This window comes from Carcharodon carcharias, chromosome 2, assembly GCF_017639515.1.
Source record: "Carcharodon carcharias isolate sCarCar2 chromosome 2, sCarCar2.pri, whole genome shotgun sequence".
Lineage (NCBI taxonomy): Eukaryota > Metazoa > Chordata > Chondrichthyes > Lamniformes > Lamnidae > Carcharodon > Carcharodon carcharias.
This window is the reverse complement of record NC_054468.1, coordinates 167,659,090-167,686,192: the sequence shown is the minus strand read 5'-3', so window position 1 is coordinate 167,686,192 and position 27,103 is coordinate 167,659,090.

Sequence of the window (27,103 nt, the reverse complement as noted above, 5' to 3'; positions counted from 1 at the left end):
GAACTCAGAGTTGGAGACTTTGTCGGAGGATCCCAGTGAGCAGGGGAATTACCCATCGGAAGTTCAAACTTCCCGGGCAGTTTCCACAAAGACCTTGCATTGGGACTTCTAAGCAGTCCCATAGCACATCTTCCAGGGTACGTCTGGTCTCTGACCATCTGGAATTTGGAAGATCCAGGTGAATCTTTCTAGCCTCCTGACTTATTTCTGCACTTAAGGTAACTGTGCTCAATTCTGGCCTTCATATTATGAAAAGGACGTAGAATGACTGGTGGAAGTGCAAATAAGATTTGTAAGGATGACAGCAGTATTGAGAGATTCCAGAGTTCAGGAAAGATTGAAAAGGTTGGTGCTTTTTTTCTTGTGAAGAGAGAAGGCTTAGAGGTGACCTGATTGGGATCTTCAAAAATATGTATGAGATCGTCATGTTGGATATAAAGGGAATGTTTCCACTTGTGGGACAATCCAAAACTAGTGGCCATAAGTACAATATACAGTAAACTTTGTGTTATCCGGCACTCTACCAGCCAGAATGCTTCTGATATTCCCCTAATACGAATCATTACTTCACCAACTGGAAGCAATTAGAAAGTTATCCAATACCCGTATACTATATAATTTTATACTTTAATTTATGTTTTAATGTACTCGTGAAGATTTAGAAGTTAAAATAATACTGTCCTTTACTTCCTGAGTACTTGCATATGAGTTCATGCAACAAGTATTGTGCTGTATTCTATTGGTAAATGGAACTCTCCATTAACTGGCATTATTGATAAACCAGCACCACCCATCCCTTGTGCATGCTGGATAATGAAGCTTTTATTGGAGTTGCTAATAAATAATGGCTTATTAAATAAGTAAATAGTAAATAGTAATTAATTATTATTGCATAGTTACTAATAAATTGAAGTCAATGGGAATCAGGGAGAAAACTCTCCAGTAGCCATCCAGGAGAATAGGCAGTGCAGAAGTCTTTGGGCTTTGTGCAACTCTCAAATTGGTATTTGACATTGGAGACTGCTGGAAATGATGACACCCTAAAGGTGTGCAGTGCAGACTGTGGTACAATGAGCAAAGGACTGCACAGGAGGGAACAGCAGAGAGTAGTAATGCAGTTGTTGCAGGAGATTCCATAATTAGGGGACAGACAGGTATTCTTGTAACCATCAATGTGAGTCTTGCATGGTGTGTTGCCTCCCTGGTTTCAAGGTAAAGGACATCACAGAAAGGGTGTAGAATACTCTGAAGGGAGAAGGGAGTGAGCCAGAAACTGCGGTACACACCAGTACCAACCACATACAGCGGGCAAATATCAAAGCCTTATGGTCAGATTTTCAGGAGCTAGGGAGAAAGTTAAAAAGTAGGACGCCAAGGGTAGTAATCTCTGGATTACTCCCAGTGCCGGATGCTAGCAAGAGTAGAAATAGGAAGACAAGGAAGACCAAGCATAGCTTGAGGCATATTCCAGGAGGGAGGGTGGCAGAGTTTTGGACATTGGGACCAGTTCTTGAGCAAGAGGCACCTATTCAAAGGGGATGGGTTGCACCTCAACAATACTGGGACTAATGCCCTGATAATGCACTTGTGTGGTTGGAAGGGTTTAAACTAAATTGGCGGTGTTCAGAAAAAATGGTTAAGAAGGAAAAGGAGGTGGGGGTGACATCATTGATTATGGAGGTTATTGCAATGTTAGAAAGAGGGGATAAAGACAGAATCCATTTGGTTAAATTTGAGAAGCTGGAAAGGTATCATCACGCTACTGTGAGTGTTCTATAGGTGTCCAAATAGTGGGAGAGAGAGAGATAGTTGGAGGAGCAAATCTGCTGGGAAATCACAGATGCTCAAGAACAAGAAAATTATGATTTAATTACCCAAATATTGATTTTTTTTCAAATTTATTCTGTCCTGGGCATCGCTGGTAAGGCCAGAATGTGCTACCTATCCCTAATTGCCCTTGAACTGAGTGGCTTGCAAGGCCATTTCAGAGGGCATTTAAAAGTAAACCACATTACAGTGGGTCTGGAGTCACATGTAGGCCAGACCAGGTAAGGGTGGCAGATTTTCTTCTCTAATGGACATTATGAACCAGATGGGTTTTTTGTAACAATTGATGATAATTTAATGGTTACCGTTACTGAGACTAGCTTTTAACTCCAGATTTTATTAATTGAATTTAAATTCCACGAACTGGCATAGTGATATTTGAATCCATGCCCCCAGAGCATTAGCTTGGGCCTCTGATTACCAGGCCAGCGACATTACCTCTATGCAACCATCTCCCACTTGGGATGGAGTAAAGGGAAAGGAGGAGGAGGAATTTCTGAAATCTTGACCAGTATGCTCTTGGTCCAACGAGGAAGGAGGCATTGCTGGATTTGGTGCTGGGAATGAGGTGGGCCAAGTGAACCAAGTCTGCGGGGAGCACATGGGCAAGAGTGGTCATCGTAAATAAGGTTTAGATGAGTAATGGAAATGAGCAAGGAACAATCTAAAGTAGAATTTCTAAATTGGAAGAGAGTTAACTTCAATGGGATGAGAGGGGATCAAGTCAGGGTAAAATGGAACCACTGACTGGCAGGAAAGATTGTTAAAGAACACTAGGTGATCTTTAAGGAAGAAATTTCCTAGGTACAGGCTAGGCATATGCTAACAAGGGCAAAAGGTATGGAAACCAAAGCTAGGGCTCATTGGATGAAGAAGAAGGTAGGGAAATTGATTAAACATAAAAAGAGAGTGTATGATGCATGTCAGGCAAACTCTTCAAGCAAGAACCAGGCCAAATACAATAAATTGAAAGAGGAAATGAAGAGGAAAGCAAGATTGATAGACTGAAAATATGAGAATAGAAAGGTAGTTAACACAAAGGGAACCTAAAAATCTTTGATCGGCATGTGAATATTAAGTGGGTAATAAGAGGTGGGCTGAGTCCTATTAGGGACAAAGAGACTAATATATTCTTAAAGGTTCAGGGCAAGACTAGAATACTTAATGAGTACTTAATGAGTACTGAATTGATCTTTACTCCAGATGAAGATATATGGAAAAACACTAGTAGAAGTGAAGATGGTAGAGGTAATGGATGGGATAAACCTTGATAAGCAAGAGGTATTGGAAATGCTTGCTGTGCTTAGAGTGGAAAGGTCACTTGATCCAGATGACTTGCATCCTAGATTTCTAAAGAAAGTGGGGGTGGAGATAGTGGAAGGGCTTGTGATAAGCTTCCAATCTTCCCTAAATACGCAGGAACTGCCAGAGGATTGGAGAGTGGCAAATGTGATACTTTTATTCAAGATAGGGTGTAAGGGCAGTCCAAGCAACTACAAGCTAGTTAGTTTAACATCAGTAACAGATAAAGTTTTAGAAACAATAATCGGGGAAAAAGTCAGCAGGCACTTTGAGAGGTTTCAGTTAATTAAGGAGAGACAGCACAGATTTATAAAAGGCAGGTCATTGCTTGACTAATCAAAATTATTTTTTTTTTGATGAAGTAACCAAGAGGGTTGATGAAGAAATATAATGTCGTCTATATGGGTTTTAAGAAAGTGTTTGACAAAGTACACATAAAAGGCTGGTTAATAAAATTGAGGCTTATAGAATAGAAGGGTCAGTGTGAACTTGAATAAAAATATGGACAGAAAATGTTGAATGATGGCATATAGTTGCTTTTCAGAATGGAGGATGGTAGACATTGGAGTTCCCCAAGGGTCAGAGTTGGGACCACTTCTTTTGTTTGATTTATCTAAATGACTTGGATATTGGAACACAGAGTAAAATTTCAAAATTTGCTGATGATACCAGATTAGAGGTATAACAAACAGTGAGGTGATTCCAGCCAACTGCAACAGGACAGGGATAGGCTAGCAAGTGGGAAATGGAATCTAATAAAGAGAAGTATGAGGTGATGCGGAAGGGATTGAGAGAGTCAAAAATAGACTTAATGGCAGAGATCTAATAAGTGCACAGGGGCAGAGGCACCTCGGGGTTCATGTGGGTAGGTCTTTGCCGGCAGAAGAACATATTGAGAGAGTAGTTAGCAAAGCATATGGGATCTTGGGTTTCAGAAGTAGAAGTATTAAGTACAAAAGCAGGGAAGTTATGCTGCACCTTTATGAAGTTCGGTTACGTCATAAATAGAGTATTGGGTCGAGTTCTGGTCACCACACTTTAGGAAGAATGTGAGGATTCTTGAGAGGCTGTAGAGGAGATTTAATAGAATGGTTCCTGGGATGAGGGATTTTAGCCAAAATGTTAGGTTGGGGAAGCTGGAGTTGTTCGTCTTGGAGCAAAAGAGATTGAGGGAAGATTCAATAAGGGTGTACAAGATTATAGCAGGTTTAGATAAGGTAGACAAAGAAAAGCTGTTCCCATTAGTTGGTTTTACATGGATTAGGGGATGCAGATTGACAGTTTTGGGCAAGAGATAAAGGGGGGATGTGTGGAAGAAATTTTTTCTGCAACAAGTTATGACCTGGAGTGTGCTGCCTGTGAGGGTGGTGAAAGCAGAGATGATCAATGATTTCACAAGGAAATTGAATGGACACTTGAGAGAAATAAACCTGCAGGACTAAGAATTGAGTGGGGTAATAAGACTCACTGGATTGCTCTACAGAGAGTTAGCATGTGGATATTGGAACAAAGGCTGCCACAGACAGACCCACCCAAAACACCTTGGAAATACAATGGGTGAAGTATAACAGGCCGGGCTACAGCCACTACAGAGAGATTGCAAGAAAGCTTTCAGCAGAGGAAACAGGCTGAGAGTTGCTGCTCTCTCTCTGTCTATCTTTTGGAAGAAATATATTACTCAGTTTGGAAGCTAACATCACTAGAAATCTATCAACAAACCGAGATCTCATAATAATTGTAACATCTTCTACACCTGACTGTATCCTCAAACCAGCTAATCCAAAACGGGTGCGACATTAAAAAAATTGTGCATCAAAGACAATACCATATATTCTTTTAATTTTTCTTATTGGACTTTAAGTTCCCTTTTTTATTAGTTTTTTTCCCCTTGAGTTTAGTGGCTAATAAATTTGCCCTTTCTTTGACTCCAGATAACCTTTTTTGATTGAAGCCTTATCATTCACAGCTTTAATAGTTAGATACAATTGGATTTGGAAAAGGCATGTCTTCATGAAAAATAAACTTAAATCTTTGTTGTCACCAGTCAAGGAGGGAAACCAGTTCACTGTTTCTCACCTGGTTATAACACCAACTACAACAAGAGAGAATCCAACCATTCCTCCTTGTTGATCAATGGCATTATCACTGCCAAATCCCTTGCCATCAATGACCTGGGGGGGGCGGCTACCATTGACCAGAAACTTAAGTAGACTAGCAATATAAAAATTTTAGCTCTAAGAGCTACAGCAAGTATTTCATCTCCTGACTCCCCAATTAAAGCCTGCCCACCATCAACGAGGCACAAATCAGGAGTGAATTGGAAAACTCTCCACTTGCCTAGATGAGTGCAGTTCCAACAATATTCAGCTGGACACCATCCAGCAGATAGCAGCCCACTTGGTCTGCACTCCATCCACCACCTAAACATTCACTTCCTCCACCAATGGCACACAGTGGCAGCAGTGTGCACAATCTGTAAGATGCACTGCAGCAACTCAGCAAGGCTCCTTTAACAGCAACTTCCAAACCTGTGACCTCTGTCACCTGGAAGAACAAGGGCAGCAGATGCATTATCACATCACCACCTTCAAATTCTCTTCCAAATCATGCACCATGCTGACATGGAAGTATATTGCCATTTCTTTATCATTGCTGAGTCTAAAAACTGCAACTCCTTTCCGACCGATTGTGGGTGTACATAAATACATGAACTGCAGCAGTTCAAGAAGTTGGTTCACCAGCACTTTTTCAAGGGCAATTAGGAATGGGCAATAAATGCTGGCTTTGCTAGCGGTACTTGTCCCATGAGTGAAAATTTTAAAATTCCCATACAGAAGTAAGGAAAAATGTCTTTACTCAGAGTTATTATAATGTAGAACTTGTTACCACAGCAGGTAGTTAACACAAATACCTTAGATGCTTTCAGAATGAAACTAGCCAAATATATGACTGAAAAGGGAATAGAAAGATATGCTGAAAAAGATGAGATGAGGCAGATGGAATGGGAGAAGAGACATGTGGCATAAACAACAGCACTATCGAGCTGGACTGAATGGCCTGTTTCTGTGTTGTATATTCCACATAATTCTATATCATTCCCTGGTGTCTTGCTTACTGGAATTCCAATGCATGGGTGTCCAAGGAATATACCATTATAGCCTGTTCCTCAAGCCTTGGCAATCACTGGGTCCATGAGGGTCAGGGGTAGGCTGGATAATTACAAAAAGCCTCATGTTTCATTTTTAGGCCCACACCCCACTCCAGAGTTGAAGATCAAATTGTGAATTCCTGGTTGCCCATCTCCATTGTATTGGATGGCTTGAGTGATTGCAGTACCCTCTGATCTCCCTGACACTACTTCTGACACCAGGAGGAAGGCCTGCATCAGAGATGGCTGACAAGGGATTCACATGATCCCAGAGCTATACAGATCATGGGTAGGGATGGGTCAGGTAATCTAGTTGTGCATTGTTTATTCTTTCATGGATAGTAAGCATTTGTTGCCCATCCTGAATTGCCTGTGAGCTGAGTGGCTTGCTCGGCCATTTCTGAGGGCAGTTAACCACCTTGCTGTGGGTCTGGAGTCACACGTAGGCCAGACTGGGTAAGGATGGTGCATTAGTGAACCAGATGATTCAACACAATTGTTAACTTAATGGCCTTTTAATTGTTGGCAGGCGCGCTGCCAGCTCTGGCGCCCACCCACCGATCGAACTATTGTGAGAGTGTGTGTTGATGTCGGCACGCTTGGCCAACGTCAACATGTTTTATTTCACGTTCCGGCGTGCACCCGCACGTCAAGTGAAAAATCCTGCCCACGGTTATTTCTACAATACAAGCTGTTTCTCTAATTTCTTGATGACATATCGTAGATAATATACTAAAGTTACTAGAGTGATCTGATTATTTGGTCTGGCACCCACTTTTAGGTCTTACGGTTCCCCCCGGCAGCCGAGAGCGAAATATCCTTAAGGTGGGATTTTCCAGGCCGGCCCACCAGCAGGATCATCTGCTCCCGCCGAATATCAATGGACATTTGGCTGGCGCACGACATCCCATACAGTGGGTCCCACCATGACAGGGCTGGGAATTCCCAGCCTAACCTTTTGCGGGAGTGCTGCTAATCTTTGGGCTTTTAGTATATAAGTACATCTAAGCAAAGTAATAGATTATGTATGGACTTAAAAGATTCTCCAGCTCTCCCTTCACCTGTATCTATCTTGTGTATAATTTTTAAGTATTATTTCTCCCCAACCTTCATTTGTCCCAATCCAAAATTCCTTTTACTTTGATTTGACTCTAAGATGGTAATGGCCGGGGGGAGTAGCATTAATGTCTTAAAGTCAGTTTCTCTGTGGAACATGTGCCCTGATCATTTTTCAGAAATGTTTTCTTACTCTTCAGGCCATCTTAACCATTTCATGTCAGGCTGTTAATCAGGTAGCTGAGCAAGTCTTGGACCCGTTCTCCAGTGCAGTTGCGCCATGTACTCTCGCATGTCAGTCACTTCACAAGTTACAAATCATTTCTGCGCACTCACACTGGTGTCCCAATATCTTCTTTAATCCTTGATTGGAATTTCACATTCGTAAGTCATTTTCACACATTTCCCTATCTGTTGGATGTGGTCTCTAGTGAATTTTTAAGCAGGTTTTCTATTTGGGCCATGTTCTTTCATCATGCTTGGTGGTAACCTCTCTGTCCTCTTCCACTCTAGCAATTGTAAGTAAAACCATTCCTTACTGTTTTGGGGGTCATGTGATTGTATTGATGAATCAGCCCTAAGCACATCTTAGGGGCAGACCTTTCTAGCCGTGGACCTGGTTCAAGCATATAGCTTCTTCAGGAGCTCTGTAAATGAAGTTAACTGTTTCAAGTAAGAAACTTGTGCAGTACAACCAAGTTTATTACACCCACAAGCCCTTGTTTTGCATTTGTGGAAGGTATATCAGGTCCATAGGGACCATGCTGCATATTCTGCCAATCCAGAATTCATCATCCCAGATTTCACTGTCTTTAAAGGATGCACCATTTGATAACTCTTGCTGACTTTCAGGTATCCTTCTCAAAAGATCAAAAGGGGTCTCTATCTCAATATCTTTGCTTATCCCCCCCACCATGCCCTCCCCCGTATGGACCCAATATCCCACCCAGGTGGTGGCCAGATTATCAAATTCAGTTCTGTTAAAAAGTTCATAGGCAAATACACAAATATCTCCAAGAGAAAGCTGTCACCTTATTCATCTTGTCTACAGTTTCCTTTCAAATAGAATGTACATCAATACCCAATTTACATATTCTATTGAACTACACCAAGGTGAGCTATTCCAATTCCCATTTGGTGCTGTGTCCTTTCTCCCTAACTATATCTCTTATTCTAAGTGGGGCATCCATTAATTACCATTGCATCTTTTTCAGTAGTTCTGGAGAAACTTTACAGTCTAATAAAATATTCTCGTAATATCTTTAAAGCAAAAATCAAACATTCCCTCTTGATTTCAGGCATGAATTTTTAAATTTTGCTTGTTTGTTCTTGCTGTGAGAGGTGGCCGAGTTGGTAATATTGATAGAGTTGATCAGCAGACACTTCTTAGGTGGAAACATTTGGTTTATTTACAAAGGTACTCAGCAGCAACTACATGCATGCTTTCACTTCAAACCCTATCTCTGCACTACTAACTACAGAGGTAGCCCACATTACTCTCCTATTGGGTACTGAAGATCATGTGATCTTCCTTAACAAGCATTACTCTTAAAGGTATAATACACACTAAATAAAACCATAATTACCACAGTTCTTTCCCTTAAAAACATTTTATTTTCTCAAAAGAAATCCACTAGATCAGGCTTGTCCAGAGGCTGGCCCGTGAGGTGGTTTGATCCAGCCAGCCACAGTCTTGGACTTAGTCGGGCCGCAGACAACTTCGAGCAGGGTGGGGAAGGGGAGTTGGGCCTCTGCCAGGGCCCTGATGCAGCATGTGGGGGGAAAGGACTCTTCAAAGGCTGACAGATGGACATCAGGTCTAGGATGTGCCATGGCACTGCATTGACTCCCTGTTGCAGGCAAAAACAAGGGCAGAGGTAATGCGATAAATTAGTCTTCTCATCTGCAGTTTGTTCACAGGGACGTGGAGCTGTGTTGCCTAGAGTGATAGTGAGATAAATTTCCATTCATCTGAGCCTGTTTCCTTTTCTTCCCAAAAATTTAAAATGTGGCCCCAAAAGCAAAAAGTTTGGACAAGCCTGCACTAGGTTGGGCCTGACTTATTTATTTTAAAATTATACCAAATTCAAATAGCAATGTTGTTTGGCTGAGTTGGTGTTAAATTTATTTCTTTCAAAAACAAACTTAATTTTTTTTTGATACTAAGAAACCACCTAGACTGCTTTCCCCTTTGGATTTTTGGGAAAATCGGAATTCTTTTATCCCTTTAAACGTCAGGTCTTTTTCGCTTTGAATGCTTGGAATAGCAGCTCATGATCAGTTATTTATCAATTCCAATTTCAGAAACAGACTTGGTGGTTTTAAATGGTGATTTTACATCAGAGACAAAAGCTTATGCAATCAGTCTAAAAGTGACTTCCATGTCTCCCATACTCGAATACTTTGGGCGGAACTTTCCCATCTCACCCACGGCGGGTTTCATGGCGGGCGGGGGCGGAAAATCCAGCGGCAGGCAAAAGGTCAGAAATTTTCCAGCGTGAGAACAGTTTTCAATTCTCCTGATGGTGGGTTTATGGTTATCCCACTGATTTGTGGCTTGAATGCAATTTGCATTCATTAACATCTCACAAATTCTCATTAGACCAGCTGCTCGCCGGAATCTTGTCAGGCCTTCCAATCTTACAGCGGGAAATTATGTTGGCCTCAAACCCATTTGAAAAGGGGTGGTGTGCACAAGTTGGACATCAGTTCACTGGTAACTTTGAGGTGAGTAGAACATACAAAGCCTACCTGCCATAGCGCTGCACCGGTCTTGTTGTGATGAATGCCACACTGCTGGGGCTGTCTGGTTAGTCTGCTCCTGCTCTTTGCCTACATTGTCCAGAAGAACACCACCATGCTTTGGCACTCATGCAGGCCTCCCCTTTCAGACAGTGACCAGTACTCCACCGAGGGTTGGGGAATGCAGGGGTCTTAAACGCCCAGTGGTTGCAACTGTTGGCCACATGGACATGACTGTGTAGTGGTAGTCAGGCAGAATCCACTTTCAAAACTAGCACTTCAACCAGGGGTGGGCTGTGAGGCAAGAGTTGGGATGACGAACACAAGGGGAAGGAAGGCTGTGGAATGGCAGTGAGAGGGAAGGGCAAACTAACTTGAAGGGGGGCAAAGGGGATGGAAGGCTGTGGAATGGCAGTGAGGGGGAAAGGCAAATATGAGTGGGTCTTTCTGGGGTCACCCTTTAACTTGTTGTTGTTGCAAGAGTGAACAAGAGACTGCTTAGAAAGAAAGGAGGAAGACCTCCTTGTGATGAAAGCCACTGAAAGCCAATGGCTTCATTAGCACTGTTAAAAGGCTACTCAGAACTCAGCAGCTTCACCACAGTTGCTACATCTCCAGAGTAACACAAAAGAATGTTGAATTTGGGAATGCCGGCAATAGTGAAGGAGGCACAACTGTATCATATATGGAATTCCATCAATGAATGCATGATTCACCAGATTTGACACTCCTAATGGGCCAAAGGGCATCCACTCATTGACCATGAGCCACTGATTGGTCATTAATATACTACATCAGAGATTGGAGCACAGAGCTTGGTTGTGTCACTCATCTCACTGAAACATTAGCATCCCACGCAGGGCTCAAGATGTTACATATCTGCGATGCCATCTTGGTCACCTCGATGTCTGTGCTAGTGTCTCAGGGACAAGGTGGCATCAGCCACCATTCAAGTAGGGCAGGAAAAACTATGGACAATTACAGCTTCCAAACGTGTCATCTTCTGAGCTTCACTTTCTTGCCCCTTGAATCATTGATGTCTTCAATGCTTCCTTTCAGAGAAAAGGCAAAAGCAGATATGGATCCGGGGCTGCCTTTGCCAGGGTTCTAATGCAATGGAGGAGGTGAAGGAGGGAAAGGCAACTCTGCATGCAGCTCCAGCAGGAGGGACATGTTCAGGCAGAGCCAGGTCATGAACAGGAGAGTCAGGAGGAGAGACCCAGGCAATGGGGGCAACTCACCAGACCTAGGGTTAATCGTAGAAGAGTCTTCTATTTACAACTGAGTGAGAGGCAATGCCATGCACACTTGTGCTTGTCCCAAGCTCTGGTGCATCACTTGCACTACATTATTTGTGAAGACCTGACGCCACATAGAGTTGGAGGGTATCCCCTGCCTGTAGCTTTGAAGGTGACCGCAGTGCTCAATTTCTTGGCTTCTAGGTCTTTCCAAGGATCAACAGGTGACCTGGGCAGCATCTCTCAGTCTGCAACACATCAATGCATAAAAGAGGTCACAGATGCCCTTTACAGGAAGGCCCATCATTATGTCAGGTTTGCTCTGGATGAAGATAGCCAGGCTGCGAGAGTCACCGGCTTCGCTGCTATCTCAGGCTCCCCTAGAGTGCTGGGGGCAATAGACTGCAGCCATGTGGCTATAGGGTCTGCATGACAGCAGGCCTTAATGTTTATAGGGCTATCATTCCATCAATGTACAAATAGTGTGTGATCATTGGAAGCACATACTGCACGTTTGTGCACAGTACCCTGGGAGTTGCCATGACTCCTACATCCTGAGTCATTCCCAGATACCTGAGATTTTTCGAGGGGCCATTATATCTGCAGGGATGGCTGCTTGAGGATAAGGGCTATCCACTGAAACGCTGGCTGATGACACCGGTGCGTAACCCTCAGAATCATCCTGAGGAGAGGTACAATAGTGCTCACAACTCCACATGGTCCCTTACAGAGCAGACCATAGGGCTTCTGAAGATGCGCTTCAGATGTTTGAACACCTTGGATAGCTCTCTACAATTCACTCCCAACAGGGTTTCCCGCATCATCGCAGTGTGTTGCAACATTCACAACCTGGTAATGCAAAGAGGTGACCCCCTTTCGGAGAATTAACTGGAGGGGGATGAGAGCTCATCGGAGCACAGGAATCTCAGCAGGCTGTTGAAGGTCAGTATGGGCGCAATCACGCTATGGAGGAAGGGAGATGTACCTGAGATGTATTATTTGCTGACAGGTTCCAGGAAGAGTAAAGTTAAGTGAAATATGGCCACTTCTCTCCTAACTCTCAGTGCCATTTTCTTTCAACTTAGGGGATGTCGACCCACTTGCAGTGAGACCGAGACCCACATTCACATGTGTTCCGGCCTCATGAATCGCCAGGCCATGATCTTTGCTTTGGTCCATGTGGCCCTGTGAGTGAACCAACTCTGGGAATTGAGAGCTCACTTAGGAACAAGATCGAAATGAAAGAAGACTTGAATCCTTCGCCGCCATCTAATGACGCAAACACTGCTGCAACTGAGATGTGAACATGCCTAGGGATCTCCTCCTGTGCATGTCTTTTCTTCTGCCACTACCACTAATGAGACACAAATGCTGCTAGAATATCGATGCTGATGAGCTGCCCGCACTCAATGGTGTTCCTTGAGGAAGAAGGGTTAGAAATGCTTACAGCACACACTTCCAATAAAGATTTAAACACATCTCCCTGATGTCACACAAGGGTGCAGAGGCTATGTGAATATGAATTTCACAGTGGGATACCATCACTGAGTGGGAGGAAGGCTAAACCTCGAAATAAGAGGGTTCCAAAGTACAAAATCACGATGCCTTCAGTTGCTCAAAACTTTCACGTAACCATCAAATGTCTTCCCGCATGTTGCCTATATCTTGATGGTATCCACCAGAGTATGTGGCGATGGACTGCAGGGCCGAGGGTAAATCTGTCAATACCTGCTAGGCCAAGGTCTCCATGGTGACTGTGAGGCACTCACATGTCGGTGCCTTGACATCAGGCAGAATGCGGACGGATGCTTCCATCGATCGACCTAGTCTGCTGAGTAACTGTCGAATTTCTGCCTGATGTTCTGCCGCCTGTCATTGTATCTCCAGCATTGAGTTGGTGACCACTTCCAGACGCTCATCATCTTTCTTGGACAGCATGGGTAACTGTTCTCCAGCAGCCCTCCAAATGCCGGAGACCTGGGCTGTCCCTACCTCCGACTGTTCTGGGGATGTGTTAGTGAAGTGTCCTGCAGAAAGTGAGCCCGAGCCTAATCTACATCTGTGCCCCACCAACGTGTTTGTCTCTGAGCTAGTGGAGGCTCATATGGACCTGAAACTTTAACTCTTTTTCTTCCTCCACAGAAGCTGCCAGGCCTGCTGAGTTTTTCCAGCATTTTCTATTGATGTATTCTTGTTTGGTAATGTTTTAAGGATAAACGACCAAGGCTGGTAAATGGATCTAAAATACAGATCAGCCATGATCTAATTGAATGGCAGAGTGGACTTAAGAGGTTGAATGGTCTACTCCTGTTTCTTTGTTCCTCTCTTTGTTTAAAATGAATGCCTTATTGTTTTTGCTAATAAAAAGCAGACAAAGGAATTTCATAGGAGCACATTTAAGTGTTCATACTAATATTACACAGCAGGTTTTCATCCCATGAATGTTTAAAACAGAAGATAGAATTGTGAAGCAATACCTCTTTAATTGGCTGTTTATCAGATTTCCTATTATAAATATTGCAGGCTGGCCTTGCAAGTAAACATTATTATTTCCCATTTCAGATATTAAGATTTTGATTCACATTTTAACGCAGTCTTCACTGTTCCTGTGAGAGTCATATCTCCACCAAACCTTGAGATGTCACTGAATATAAATTCAATGGATGGCATCAGATACAATTATTACACTTAAAGTTCTTATTGATTTAGAAATTATGCAATGACTACCTGGGGGCTGATCTGCTGTGGCAAGATGAAGCAAAGAATGCCATCTCAATAGCAAGGTGATGGATTAGAACATTCCCCACATTAAATAAGGGCATAGTTACAACACCCAGATGAAGAAAATGGTTCATAAAGATGTTTACAAGCCCTCTCTGTTAACTATTTTGATATGGTGGGACATTGTTCACAAGCAGTGAAACTCTGTTGCAATGAAGGCTATTACTACAACATATCTTCACCACAGCAAAATTGATTGTTAACTGCTCCCAATCAAGTCAAAGTGCATTGCAACATAATTACAAATAAAATTTACCAAACATGATTGGACAAGCTGAAATTTATGGAGGATGCAAGGGAAAGTAGAGCAATAGAGTGTTGAGCTTCAAAATCCAGACAAGCATCTCATCAGCAGAGGCGTAGAGATAGCTATGGGCAGAAGGACCATTGTTGCAGAGGTGGATGTAAGGTGGCTTAAGGACGGATAGAATATAGAGCTTGGAGAGTAGAACATAACACCATGGAGTCTGGTTCAGCCCGCATGAGGTGTCTGAGGAAAGGGCTGAGTCAGGGGCAAGGGAACATAATTTGGGGAAGGCCAAAGACAATGGCTTTCATCTTTCCAATGTCAAAAAATGACGTCAGACAGTCTCAGAGGGCAGTGGAAGTTGAGGGGTTAGATGGAGAGTATCATCAGTGTCCATGTAAGAGTTGGCTTGGTGCGACCAGATGATTAGTGCTTATCATGAAGGAAGAAGAAGTATCCAAGGATAAATCATTACAGAACCTTGGAGATGATCATGAGGAAAAGGGAAGATAATTTATTGTTTGCTGTAAAATGGTTATGTTTGTACAGGTAGAAATTGAATCATGCAGGAGTAGTCCAATTGAACAGAATAAGAGAGGAGAGGTGTTGGAGGAGGATGGTATGATTAGCTATATTGAATGCTTTGGAGAGTCAAAGATGTTGAGGGAGGAATTAAAGCAAACAATATGATAAATATGGTCATAATGATGTGATTATTGGCTATCCTAGACTACAATGGAACATCCACTTCAAAACTACATCATTGGTTAGAAAACACTTTGAGACTCAAGCATGGATTCAATGGACTGAATGCCTCTTTCTGTGCCATACTGACTGCATAAAATGATTCTATAGGCAGGCTTTTCATCTGATGGGGTTTCCCAGCCCTGCCACCCAAAGATTCGGAGGGGAACACAGCCTAGGCAATTCTGTGGAGCATTAATTAACTTCCACCTCTCACTTTGGAGGAAGTCCCGCCTTAGCCATCAGGTGGCCAATCTGATTGGCTGGCAGCTCAGTAATCTCAGCAACACCAGGTTCAAACGGTGGCCACTGTTGGGACTGCAGGCAGTGTGCGAAGAAGAGGAGCTAATGGAGGCTGGATTTCAGGTAAGTCTGAGGTATTGGTGGGCCCCAGCAATGGAAGTAAGGGGATGGGAGGCCAGGTTTGAGAAGACAGATGGGGAGGACTAAAGGGGGGAATATGAACTTGTGGGAGGGGTGCCTCCATTGGGCACATCAGCTGGCTTGGTAAAAGCTGCCAGGCCACCATTAAGGCCAAAGGGTGGGCAGGCTGCGCAATGCCTCCATGCCCGGCATAAAATGGGAAACAGGTTGGAGTGGGCAGGTAGGCATCATGCGTATGAACACACGTACAAACATACAAACATACGAAATAGTAGCACAAATAGGCCATTTGTCCCCTCGAGCCTGCTCTACCATTAAATAAGATCAGGGCTAATCTGATTGTAACCTCAATTCCACATTCCATCTATCCCCAATAACCTTTGGCGCCCTTGTTAGTCAAGAATCTATCTATCTCTGCCTTGAAAATATATATTGACCCTGCTTGCACTGCGCTCTGAGGAAGAGAGTTCCAAAGATTCACGACCCTCTGAAAGAAAAATATTTCTTCTCCTCTCTGTCTTAAAAAGGAGACCCCTCGGGCAGGATTTTTCACTGAGCGGGTGGGCGCGCATCTGACCCGCTCGAGTGTAAAATGATGCGCAATGATAATCACAAGAAACATGGTACCTAGAAATGAACCTACATAGTCTACATGTAGTCTAACCCAGGGTCAACCAGGCCTCTGCCACAGATGCAGTAAAGCTGAAATGGGCAACTCCTGCTGTTGCTGACACTGGAGACAGTGTTTCACCATTTTTTTCTATAACACTGTCCATACCTGGTATTATGACACAGCCGATGGTAAAGGCTAAGTTGCCCAAATTCCAGAGGGAAACTTGAAACAACTGTCATAATCTATTTTTGCAATTTGTATATTTCGAAATGCAGACTTCGAATTTAGTAGTAATAAGACCGCCGTGTCTCAAGAGGTTTTTTATAAAACTACAAAATTCCTAGTATAACAACTACAAAAATCCCCTAATGATCTGAATTTCAGTGACATCCCTGTTAAGGCAACAGTAAAACTCATAGATTTAAAGAGACACCTGGCAATACACATCCTGGACAGTCACATTCAAAATGAGTTTCTTTCAGTCCTTCATCCTTGCAGACAGACTTGAGGTTTACAGGCTGGAGGGTTTTCACACTTGATGGATCTTAAAATGCCTCTCCCTTACACATAATCTCCTTTCTCCTTTATACATATCTTTCTCTTTGAATGTAAATTTTCCATTGTGTCACTTGGCTTTTAATTTTGCCTCTTTTAACAATAACATCTTTTCATTCTACCAATTTCATGAGTAAGCTGAAAAAAATAAACACGTTGCTTGATGGCTTCTAGCTAGGTGCAAGATTTCACCCATTCTTTTGAATGGTTCATTCAACAAATGAAAATGTGCACTTTACTTTTAACTTCCTTACTGTTTCCCCAATTAACATCTCAAAACTACTTACACCAAAGCACCCAGACTAGCTGGCTTTAATCCAATTAAGACACACACAGACACACACGTGGACACAGACCCCACTAGAACTCCAGTTTAGAAAATAATTTCCAACAACATGATAGACATTAATCTCTTCATGACACCTGGCCACCAGATATAACTTCGTGCAAGCATCTTCATTTTCGAAATAGCAGGATGCGCACTATGAAGTTCTGTCAGTAGTGGTTCTCTTCCTTACACAGGGATAACAACTCTTGCTCCCCATAACAATATACCATCTTGACAACTCACTTCAGATCATCACACAAAGTATGGTTTTGATTCTTCAGGAACTTGTGCTTTTGACCATCCTTGTAATACCTGTTCACAGATTCTTCTAAAATTGGATTCTGATTTGTCCAATGTTTCATCTGTCTCACGCAGACTGGTGAGGAGTCCAGGAAATTCAAGATAAGTACTACCTCTTGAGGTACCGATATGTGTGTAATACTATCTGGCAAAGGGAGATGACTGAGGGTGTCTGCATTTGCTATATGCACATCCAGTGCATAAAAGTGTACTCGCATGCTGACAAAATTAAAACCCATCTTTGAATTCTAGCGGAGGCTATTAGTGGGATTGCCTTATCTTCACCAAACAAACCTAAAAATGGTTTGTGATCTTACACAATGGTGAAGTGTCGACCATGCAGATGTTGATGGAACGTTTTTACTCCAAATATGATATATAAGCCCTCTTTTTCAATTTGTGAGTAACCTTTCTTGGCTGCAGAAAGTGTTCTGGATACATATCCTAACAGTCTTTCTGATCCATCCTCCATCTTATGTGACTACTGTCCCCACTCCATAGGGAGATGCATCACAAGTGAGTATCAATTCCTTAGATGGGTCTTAGTGCACTAGCAGACATGATGAGTGTAAAAGTTTTTTGACTCTTGTGAAGGGTTCTTCTTGCTGTGCCTTCCAGGACCATCTGTTGTTCTTCTTCAATAATAATAATAATAACACTATAGATAGATAGATTAGTCAAAAATTGGCTGTAATGATTACCATGCCCAAAAAAATACTCGCACTCCATGATGTTGGTAGGAGAGGGCACTTCCTTAATTGCCCTTACTTTCTCCTCTAATGGATGCAACCATGGGCACCCACTTGATGACCCAGATAGGTAGCTTCCTTTGCTTGGAAGGTGCAGTTTTCTTTTTTTTTAACAAACGCCAGCCTCTAAAACTCTCTTCAGAACTTCATCCAGGTTTACCACTGGTTCTGTGGATCCAGTGATTAGGACATCATCCAAGTACACTATAACTCGGGGATGTCCTTATAGTAGGCCTTCCATGGTTCTTTGGAAAATCGCACAGGCAGATGACACACTGAAAGGTAGGCGTGTATTTGGTGCAGCCCTTGTGCGTGTTTATGGCGACATAACGTCTTGATGTGTTGTCCAGCTCGAGCTGTTGATGTGCAAGACTCACATTCAGTTTAGTGTAGGATCTTCCTCCTACAAGTTTAGCATACAGATCTTCAATTCTTGGCATTGGGTACTTGGTTAATTTCATAGCTTTGTTCACCATTAATTTATAATCCCCACAGATGTTCATGGTTTATCACAGGGTTTATTGGTGCTGCCCATTCTGAAAATTGGACTGGCTGTATTATTCCTAACTTTTTCAAACAACAAAATTCCACATCTACCTTTTCACTCAGAGTGTAAGGCACAAGTCTTGCCTTAAAATAACGGTGTGTTGCTTCAGAGTGCATGTATATTTTGGCTTGACATCACAGCGGGCCTCCATGGTGTCTAAAAGGTGCTCAAGGGCTGCAGTCTTCTTGCCTTTCATGGCCATGTCTTCTTTGCTGCAGTCCTAGGCTGGAAGGACTGAGCGGGCTCTGATTCGCCTGGAGTGCAGTATGGACTTCTTGTTAGAAACAGTAAACTTTATCTACAGACTCCAGATGAGGCTACATGCTAGTTCCAAGACAAAGCTAAAAAGCTCCGCCCCTAAGATTCCCCGTGCTTAGCTTAGGGCTGATTCGCCTTTACAGTCACATGCTCCTATAACAGTAAGAAATGGTTTAACTTACAATTACCACAATACATTTTTAAACAATTGATTTTGGATTAGAGATTACATGAGAAAAGCTTAGAATTTTGTCAAAACTTGAAATACACGTACTGAAAATTCCTCAGCTTAATCATCAATTTGAGATTTCAAACCAATTAAAGATTAAGTATTACTTGCATAAACTTATCATTTTTGATCCTTTTAATTGCTTTATTTTGCATGTGTCTTCCTTTTCTTTAGTTGCACACTATTTAAGAATTGTCAGCTTTAGGATTTTGAAGTGTCTTTTTTGTTTTGTGGCTGTCGGAATAATGCAATGTTTCTGTTGGGAACTGGAGTATATAAATAGGATGGTCCGGATTTAAACTATGAAACATACCCCATGTTCACCTCCCTTTGAAATTCATGAACCGTTTGAACTCAGCAGCAGTATTGCTGCACCAGCTTAACCACGGTAACTAGATTCAGTTTTTTTATTATTATTGTTTGTGCAAAGATTTTGAGAAATAAAACATGACCTGTAATTACAATATGCCTCCCTACTTCCGGTGCCATGGACCAAATGCACCAATAGTTAAATGCATACAGCATTTCTGTAGATGTTACAGCTGCAACTTGTTAAAATGTGTAACTGACTTTCAAAGATGTTTGAACTGAAGGTTCTGTAAAATGAAAGTGAAGGGGAATGGTGAATTAAGATTCCATGACTAAACTGACCATGCATTTATTGAGACTCCACGATGAATAGCACGTGAAGATTCTGAAAACCGAAAAGGACATTCATCCTTTAGGGCTAACAGCAAGGAGGGAGATGACATTCGTTTACCACTTTTTTTATGGATAACAATGTTTCTACAAGGATCTGGCAAAGCACACCACAGCAGCACTTTCTTTGACTGTTATATCCTAATTATATATTTGCTTCATTTTGTTTGTTCCAGAAATTAGTTTTTCATGTCCTGATCATAATTTGAGCTGTATTCAATTCCAGTATGCCCTAGTATAGCAGACAGGTTTATATGCCTCCCACTCTTGACTTACAGCAGTCTTTTAGATTAACCCTTGGGACCCAAGAAGCTCAGCTAGCAAGACTGTGTTAATATGCAAAGTACTCTTTATGAATTCATACGAGCTGTGTCTTTATATCCCTATTCCAAATCTCTCTATATGTAGTCAGCATTCAAGGTGGACTTATCCTGGAAAAATAGATTCTGCAAATTTGTCAGTTCTAAGCAATCAGCCCATCCTTCAAACTGTGTGAAGCTGAACATTAATTGTACCTGCTTGCCTTATGCAAAAAAAATCATTATTACATTCTATTTATCACTGTGTGGTTCCTTATTTCATTGAGTTGTTCGATTTTGTTGTATTAACTCCTTACTGCAAAAAAAACTGCAAAAGATTATTTTTTTTCCCTTTTTTGAAAAAAAACAAAGAAGTAAAATCTTGAGGCTGTGTTCTGTAGTACTTGAGCTCATGGAGTAATTATATGGAGTGAAAGACCAGAGTAGCAGCACACTGACCCGAAGAATCTCAGTACTGCACTTACAGTGGCACAATGTCACGTTTTCAAGCACTACATCATAAAAAAAAGCTTTCCTTTCTCCGCGTCGAGACCACTGTCTATGTGGAGCACACGGATCAGAGGGTCATTAAAAACCATCAAAAGAGGCAGCTTCATGATGGTAATAAGGTGGTTGCAGGGAAATAAAGTGGGCATTGATCTGCAGTATTGAGTGTGACATTTTAGCCGAGCTAGGAGCCAGGACAGCTCCAGCCTCCCTCTATTCATCTGCCTGCCTATTTTAGTAAATTGCCTTTTTCCCAACCACTGGTCTCAGGGGTCAGACCATATTAGCTATCTTGTTAATACTGAGAGGATCAATACTTAATCAACAAGTAATGGGATTTTGCAGTCATCCCATATGATCTTTCAATAAAGCCCCAAATCTATCTCAGCCATTCCTGCAGCTGACTAAAAATGTACAATACAAGAACAGGGATTTGATGCTCTGATGCTCTTAGGCTCATCTGCATCTGATTAAGACACTGTGCTGCTGCTGTCCTTCACCCCTTTGTTCCCTTATCCTCATGTAATGTAGCATTGCATAGAAATTCAACATCTTTGCTTTGGAATACAACAACAAAATGAATTAATATTAACTCAGTGAGATCTGATTCAGGGTGTTCAAGGCCCCTTCCTAATATAAAATGTAACAATGCTTGATCTAAAAAGTCACACATCTGAAACAAGAAATAATATAATTTTGGAGGAATTTTTATGATGATGTGAATCATCATTTATTAGTGGTTTTGTTCAATGGAGCTGTGAACAAGTGTTTGAATCATTGGCTTGATTTTAATTCTCTCTGTCTGGTAGAAATCAGGCTAGGGGTGGGGGTTAAGGGGTGGGGAGTGTAGCTAGACCTGGCTGACTACAATTTTAAATGCAGGCAGCAAAGACACCCACCCCTAGCCTAAGGTTGGGGGGTAGTGGGGAGGGGAGATGGTTAGTTGCTCTTTGTATTGGTAGATTGGGTTCCAGTGCAATGTGATCCATTATTTTATCCTGAGGCCTGTTGATCAGGGGAACGACTGTAGGCCAAGAGAAGCAGGAGTGTTTCTCTGGGCTGGCACAAGGAAATGCTGGGCTTCTCTAACCAGAATTTCCCTCCTGGATCATTCACTGAAGATGGGGAGCATACACCCTGGATCCCTGGCAGTGTTCCACTGTTGCCCAGGGAGCCACAAGTTGGCCTCTTCCATCAGGAAAGCGTGTTATTGAGGATCCTGCCATTAAAGTTTGCTGAGCCTGCTTGTTGTCACTCCAGGATGAGGGTGCTATTCTCTTTACCATATTTCTATCAGGAATTAAAAGGCTCGCTACCAGGTTTGACCCTCAGTAACTGGCATTTGTCCATCCTACTTGTCCACATCATCTCTTCTCTTATGTCATTTTTGGGGCCCCCACCAGGATTACTTCATAATAAAGAAGAAACAAAAAATATCATACCTTATTTGGCTGCAAAATTTGTTTGCGCAGCACCTTTATTTTGGACACTTTGGGTGCTATCTTTGTTCCAAAATGGTGTCTGTGACTGTGACATGCACACACAATTGTCGTGCCGGCCACTCCCTTGGGGAGGGCGTTAGAGTGGGCACAGGGACTGTGCACCAGAAGTATGCATAGTAGGCAGATCATGACATCAATCAGTGCATAACGCTGATTTGACGTTAGTGCTGCCATTTTGGAACTCAACCTTCCAGCTAACATCCTTACTGCTGGTACCTCACACAGCCGAAGATGTGTTCAGCAGCTGAAAGCAGCGCTTTTTAAAGGGATGATCAACTACTTTCAGGTTAGTTGCTCAATGATCTCAACCAACTATTGCTGAGTGTGTAGAAGCATTTGTCCTTTTACTGTTATTTTAAAGTTGCTAGTTATGTTTCTATTTTAAGTCTATAGGAAGTGGAGTGATGGGTGCTGATGGACTCAGTCCTGACTTCAAGGGTTCTGTTCAGCTCACTTGCTCCTAGACACAGGCTATAGTTTACATCTCTCCTGGTCTGAAGCATGACAGGGACAAGAAGCAGAGACAGTACAGAGAAAGGTAAGCTGCATGAAGGGGGAGGAGGAGGTGGGGAAAAAGGGCTTTCAAAGGAGACCATATCTGCCTATGGTCTTCAGGGTGCAATTCTCCTACCTCAACCTCAATGAAGAACAGTGGGCTAAATTTAATGCCTGTGGCAGTAGCCCTGCTGGAGGGCTGAAAAGCCAGGGCCATCTTGCCTCAGACATTTCTAAGAGCCCTGACCTGGGAATTCTGTACCCATCAGATAATTAGCTGCCTGGTACCGGGGCTCCCATCCCTTTACGGGAAAAGATCCCACTTTACAAGTTGCTGGTCAATGAAAGGGCTGGTAGTACTTCAGTCCCAGCAGTGCCACTGGATGTGGTGGCCACTGCTGGTACTACAACCAGCCAAGAGCAGCAGCATAGAGAAGGCCCTGGAAGCCAACTGATTGGGGTTGAACTCATTGGGTCCATTCAGGTGAGAGGGTGGAGACTGGTGGTTGGTAAGGGTAGGTGAGGGGGGGGTTTTTTCCACAGGGGCAGTCCTTGATACCAGTGGGGGACTCGGGGGTTGGGGGGGGGGGGGGGTTGCTGGTGGAGAGTGGGGGAGGGGTGATGAAGGTGGTGGTGTGTGGAGGATGCCCTCCTTGGGTCACTGGGTGCCTGTACAGGAGAGCCCACCCCACCACAAGCCCACAGGGAAGCTACCAGATTTTACTGAGCAGTCTCCATGAATGGCAAAAGACCACCTTGCTGCTGGTAAAATACCAAGGGCAGAAAGAAGAGCCCCTTAATTGACAGTTAATTGGCCACTTATGGGCCTCAATTGGTCCCTGGGTGGAAAGGCCTTCCCCATTACTGACTGACTTGAACAGCACTTCACCCCCAACCTTTCCTCCCAATGTTATGGACACCCCCGACCCCACCACCTCACAGCCCATTCCCTTGGGCCAGGTTAAACTCTGCCCAGTTTGTCCAACATCTCTGTGTCACCAAGGAGGTGGTCACTAACATCTGCCACTCCTTGCAGAAATGGCTGTGACAGGGTGGCCCCTGGCTTTCCAGCAACCTCAGAGCAGGATGAAGACAGTGTTGCCAGTGGCTCTGGAAGTTACCATGGTGATGAACTTTTATGCATCAGATGCCTCCCAGGCTGGAGCAAGTGATATTTGCAACATCTCCCTGTTTGTCGTCCACTGTTTCAAAAATAAATTCGCTGAGGGTTTATGCAGAGAGAGCTGACTACTTTACATCTGTCTTACCAGGGAGAAGCAGCCAGAATGAGCACTAATGTGGGCTAGCATTCAGTGGACACTTTATGGGCATTACTTGTATATTCTGAGATGTTACGCAACTGGAAGAGACTCCTCTCTCTCAGAGTCCTGGTGTGTGACTGTAACCAGTGCTTCATGCAGGTGGCTGCATGGCATCCCAGCAGCAGTTATGATCCCTTCATTTTGAACCAGGCTCTTCCACCATCAGCATTTGAGTCACCATGACAAAGCAGAGGATAGCTACTGGGTGACAAGTGTTATTGTGCTGACTACCTGGCTCATTAGTCCAAAGTACAATCCATCCACTTGCGGCCACCTTGCATATAATGAAAGCCATGTTACCACAAAAAAATGTCAACAAGCAGACCCACTGGGTACTTAAGCAATGCTTCTGCCAACTCTGGAGAAGCCCTGCAATAGAGCATGTATCACAATTTACCTTGGTCTACAGTTGAATAACCTTGTCATCATGAGGGTTCAGCCCTTGAAGCCAGGTACATGTCAAACCGGTGAGCAGGAGGCAGAACTAGAGTAGGAAGGGAAGGAGAATAGTAAGAGACAAATAAACATCCACTTTCTTGCCAAGCTGTCTATGGTTGACTTATCTGACTGGTACTAATGCATCCAGCCCCAATTCCCCATTCACCAATAGTTGTACATCTTATCTTCACTCTGTTACTGACCATCACAGTGTGCTCTTGGTCATGATGCTAAAGTAAAAACGAGCACAAAAGAAGTGTTATAAACCATATATATAAATCAAACCATTCAATATTCCATACAAAAGTCAATGAAATACCATTAGTGCCTGCCTTGCAGTTGCTTTTCTTGGTCCATGCATTGGTCCCTCAGTGACTGGTGGAAAGCCACTGACCTTCAGTGCGGAAGACTGCAGTTGGCCTTGCAGGACAACTTTGATGATGCCCAGCTCTGGCCTTAGGAGGCCCGGCTTTGAGTGCCTGGGTGGCAGCAGTGTTGGCTGGCTGACAGGCAACAGCAAGGGCACTGCAGAGTTGCAGTCATCAGAGGAGGAGTTGGCAGATTCGTGCGTCACAGTGACACTGCCACTGCCACAGGGTCGGTACCTCAGCAATCCTAGAAATGCGTGAGGATGAATTGTTAGACTTGCAGACCTGGCCTGTGATGGCGACATTCTGAGCTTCCACTGCAGCACTCAGACATTGGGTGATCTCTGGTTGTGCTTCAGTGGAAGCTGTGACATCAGCCATCAAATGCTGTATCATGTCTGCAAGTGTGGGAGTGGATTTGGCTACCAATTCCATGCTGGAAAGGAAGGGCTTTAAGCCCCGCACAAAGCTCTGTGCCAAGTTGGTGCTGAACTCCTTGGTAGTGCAGAACTTGAATATTGCTGAAAAGAGGGACATGTTGCCAAAGCTTCTCATCTTGCACTTACCAGGACAAATGCAAGAATGATGAATTTCATGGATGAACTAAAAACACTCATGTGTGATGAGGCTTGATATGAAAAAGTTAGTTTTTTTACACATGTCAAGTGAACATTTGGATTTACAGTTATAGTTAACTTGAGAACCAGAAAAGTCATTTTTAAAATCCATACGGTCCTTTCCAACAGGATCACTAAACTTTTCCTGTCTTAATTGATTGTGGGTTTAAGATCAGGGAGTTTCTGCTCACTAGATCAGACACACTCCTCAGACCTTTCTGGCTTGCCAAACTTTCACAAGTTCCTTTGAACCTTTTTTTCTGTAATCCCAGATTGTGGAAAGGCAGCTACTTTCCCAATAATCCATTCAGCATGGTTCAGTCAATAAAACTGGGTGCCAACTCTGTCTCCTTGGAATGTGAACACAAAGATGATACCATTCCTATTCTCAAATGAATGGTGACACGTCTGGTTTAATGGGGGTAAATTTTTGCCTTTACCACATAGGCAGTAATCTAGCAGAGCAAATTGCCTATAAAATATAAAGAGGTGTTTGGGGCCCTGGTTGGTGGGACGGGAGGAGGTACAGGGACAGGTGTTGACCTCCTGTGCTTTCTGTGGGAAGGGGAGGGAGCATTTGGGATGACTAAAGAATTGATCAAGGTGTCGCAGAGGGAAGGGTCCCTTTGGAATGCTGAAAAGGGAGGGTGAAAGATGGGTTTGGTGGTGGCATCATGCTGGGGTGGCAGAGATGGCGGGCGATGATGTATTGAATATGGAGGCTATTAGAGGATGGGGACAAGCTACTATGGCTTTGGGAGGGAGGGAGGGAGGGAAAGGGGTGAAAGCAGAAGTGCAAGAACTGGAACGACATAGGCTCTGTCCATCACAGCCAAGGGGAATCCTCGGTTGCGCAAGAAGGAAGACATATTGAAGCACAGATGTGTGGAATGTGACATTTTGGAACAGATGTGTTAGAAATGGGGAAACCTGGAGAAAGGAATAGAGTCCTTACAGGGACTGTAATGTCAGTGGGCTTGAAGTAGAATGTCCACCTATTGTAGAACTTGTCTGATTTTTGTTCCACTGTGAAACAAAACTTGAGCAGTTTATATAACAACGGGTAATCCTCTCTGCCAAATTGCCAACCATACAGTGAAGAAAATAACTTAGTCCATGTTTCCCTCTGGGGAGAATCATTTGACTCTTGCTGTCTCAGTTTGAGGTCGTCTGTGAGTAGAAGCAGCCATGTAGATTTATACACAGTGTCAGTGCCTATCTCAGCACCTCTAAGCACCTCTCTGCCTCAGTGGCTGCAACGCATGACTATACAAGAAGCTTAAAGCTTGCCTCGCCCCAGTTTGATTTAAAGCATTGAGAAACATAATACTGCAGATGCTGAAAATCTGAAATAAGAACAGAAAGTGTTGGAAATACTCAGCAGATCAGGCAGCATCTGTTGAGAGGGAAACAGAGTTTCAGGTCGATGATCTTTCTTCAGAACTGGGAAGGCGTGAGAGCAGAAATGCAGGAAATGTGGTGGACACTATCGAGGACCCTTTGAACCACAGTGAGGGGGAATCCTCGGATGATGAAAAAAAAATCTCAAAAATGTTGATGTGGTTGATTTATAGCATGCCACTAAAATAACTTATTTCCAGGTTCTTTTTCAGGAAAAATGGTCAAAAATAATCTCAAAAAATGTGATAACAGCTTTTATTTCTCTCTCCTGTTACTAAAATAAGAAATATCCTTTTTTGAGTGGGAGTTCATTGTTTTGGGTAAAATGTTTCCAATTACTGCTAGCCATGAATAATTAACTTTAGTTTGGGGCAATAAGGGAGCCACACCTGAAATTCACTCTGAAA